Here is a 2,788-nt window from a genome sequence, read left to right as displayed (position 1 = left end):
ACTAGTGGCTTCCACTGTAAAAAGAAACAAAAAACCAGATCAGCAACATAAAGCTGCAATCAAGTCTGTATTCACTGAATAAACAAACAAAATCCCCTGGCTGCTTGCCAAGCACCAAGTCAAACAGGACAGATGATTGGCTGAAGCATATTCCAGCGCTTAGCACCTGGAGAGGACACAGGGGAAAGTAAACCGTCGGCTTTCAGAAGACCACATTCTTCAGGGATTTACTGAGGGCTGCGCAGGGCACTCTCAGTAAGAGCCCGGGAAGACGCTGGAGGAGCAGGGTGATCCCATTGCTGCCGGAGAGGGAACTGATTAGTTAAAGGGAGAGCGACCTTTGTTTGTCCTGACCCTTCCCCCATTTTCTGCCCCTTAAAGACACCCGCTTACCACCACAGATTGTTCAACTCCTACAACTGCTGGAGGGCTTCTAAGCCCTGCATGGTTTCTCATGATGTCGGTCAGCATTTTATCCCGTTCCTACTGAGATGGTAACCTGGGTTACTTCGGACCCAAACTGCCATCAGCAATGCTGCATAAATGCACCTGTCACTGCACCCCTAATCCTCCTGTCTGACAAATTCTCTAGGAGATTATTAGAAGGGAGTGCTTGGGTCATAGGACACAGTGAGACCGATTGCACGGAGTACAGCCAGTTTGTTTTCCGGAATTCTGACCGCCTGTGAACTACAGGAGCGGTGCTCACTCTGGGAACTGGACGTCCAGCAGAGGGAAGAGCGACTCTGCACCAGCTGCTCAAAGGTGTTGCCATGGATACGACAGATCCATTCGCTGTCTAGAGCTGGTCACTGCATGCTGTCTAACAGCACTATGGGACATGTCGGCGAATTACGGTGTATGAGGCTAGATTTCAGGGGACGAAATCCCTGCTTTGCCACTGAGCTGCTCTTCCACCGTGTGGGTTTTCAGGGGTTGCTTTCATTCAGAAAGTTTTCTTCTTTTTTGCTATCTGGCCTGTTAACTTTGACCAGACCTTGTCGTGGCCTTGAAATTCTTAGCTTCCCTTCAAAGTTACATACATTTTCAGGCATGTAGTGAAGTTGAAAGACTAGGACACGGTAGGTCACTGTGGGGGCTGTGGCATGTACTCTGAAGGAGAAGGGAAGCCAACCAAGAGTCGCTTGAAGATACTGTGACATTTCACCACTAAACACTTCAGTGTCCAGGAAGATGAAGACAGAATATGCAGATTAAAGTGTCGCTGGGAATTTTACTGGGCAAGCCACTGCCACGTGGCGATACACAGATTAACAGAAATGGGTTAAATTAAGATGTAAAAATTAGCCAATAAAAAAACTAGAGCTAATGGACCACGCGGTGATTTAAAAAAAAAAAAGTAGCCGGGCGGTGGTGGCGCACGCCTTTAATCCCAGCACTTGGGAGGCAGAGGCAGGCGGATCTCTGTGAGTTCGAGGCCAGCCTGGTCTACAAGAGCTAGTTCCAGGACAGGCACCAAAGCTACAGAGAAACCCTGTCTCGAAAAACCAAAAAAAAAAAAAAAAAAAAAAAAAATGGTAAAAAAAAAAAAAAAAAAAAAAAGTGTCATTAGTACAAAGAAGATAACTAGTGATGTCCCCAACTCGTCAAGTACTCGTTCAAATACCTAAAAATTGTTATGCAGTTTTGGGAATTACAGTCCCTGTTTTCCGATTTCATGCCATCTAAGGTTTTTTGTTTTGCCTCTCTCCGGAATGGGACCCAAGAAGGTGCAGTTTTCAAGAAGGACAGTAGGGGGCAGAACAGGCCTGTTTTGCCGTTTGCTAGTGCTGCATTCTCCTGCAGAGTAACCAGGGTTTAGGTAATGGCCACATAAACAACACCTGTGATTTTAGGGCGCACTCAGAGCATGACAATGCCACCATTTCCCTCTGGGCTTTCAAACAAAATTGAATTTTATTCCATTAAACAGCTAGCTCAAGTGGTGCACTGTCCTTGGAGAGATTTTAAAAACTGCTGTAAAATCAAATAAGCAAAAAGCTGTAATCAATGGCGCTAACTACTGTATTTAGAGGAACTGATGATAGTCGTCTCTTAACTACACCTTTCTTCAAAGACAGACTTACAGGTCAGAACACTGGTTGACACACTTGTGATTCAACTATTACACACAGATTAAAAACAAACCAACAAATGATAGGGGGCTGTGGGGATAAAACAAGGAAAAATAGGGGCTGGAGTAATGACCTAGGTTCAATTCCCAGCACCCACATAGCAGCTCACAACTGTCTGCAACTGCAAGAGTTGGCGTCTTCATACAGATGTAGACAGGCAAAATATCAATGCACCAACAATTTTTTTAAAAAGGAAAGAAAAGATAAGAAAAGAAAGAAAAACAGTTCAAAAGATTTTTAAGAAAAAAAATGTTTTAAATATTTGTGAGAACACGGAGGAGTCTTTTGGGGTTGGAGTACTGGGATTCAAACTCAGGGCCTTTCACATGCTATACTCAGCCCCACTAAACCCAATGGGGAGAATGAGTATGAACTAAAAGAAAGTGTGTTGGGAGAACCAACAGGGTTTCTCAGTGACGGCAGGCAGCCTTTTAACCCCATCTGATCATGTGTCTGAGGTGTGAGAGACAACAGGAATGTGAAAGCGGATGCTGGCGAGAAAATCTGCCTGTGGGTGTAACTATGTAACTCCTCTAGTTCCGGTTAACTATGTAACTGCTCTAGTTCCGGTTAACTATGTAACTGCTCTAGTTCCGGTTAACTATGTAACTGCTCTAGTTCCCGTTAACTATGTAACTGCTCTAGTTCCCGTT

The sequence above is a fragment of the Microtus ochrogaster genome, chromosome 19, assembly GCF_000317375.1.
Source record: "Microtus ochrogaster isolate Prairie Vole_2 chromosome 19, MicOch1.0, whole genome shotgun sequence".
Lineage (NCBI taxonomy): Eukaryota > Metazoa > Chordata > Mammalia > Rodentia > Cricetidae > Microtus > Microtus ochrogaster.
The sequence above is the reverse complement of the archived record's forward strand: the minus strand, read 5'-3'. Positions refer to the sequence as shown.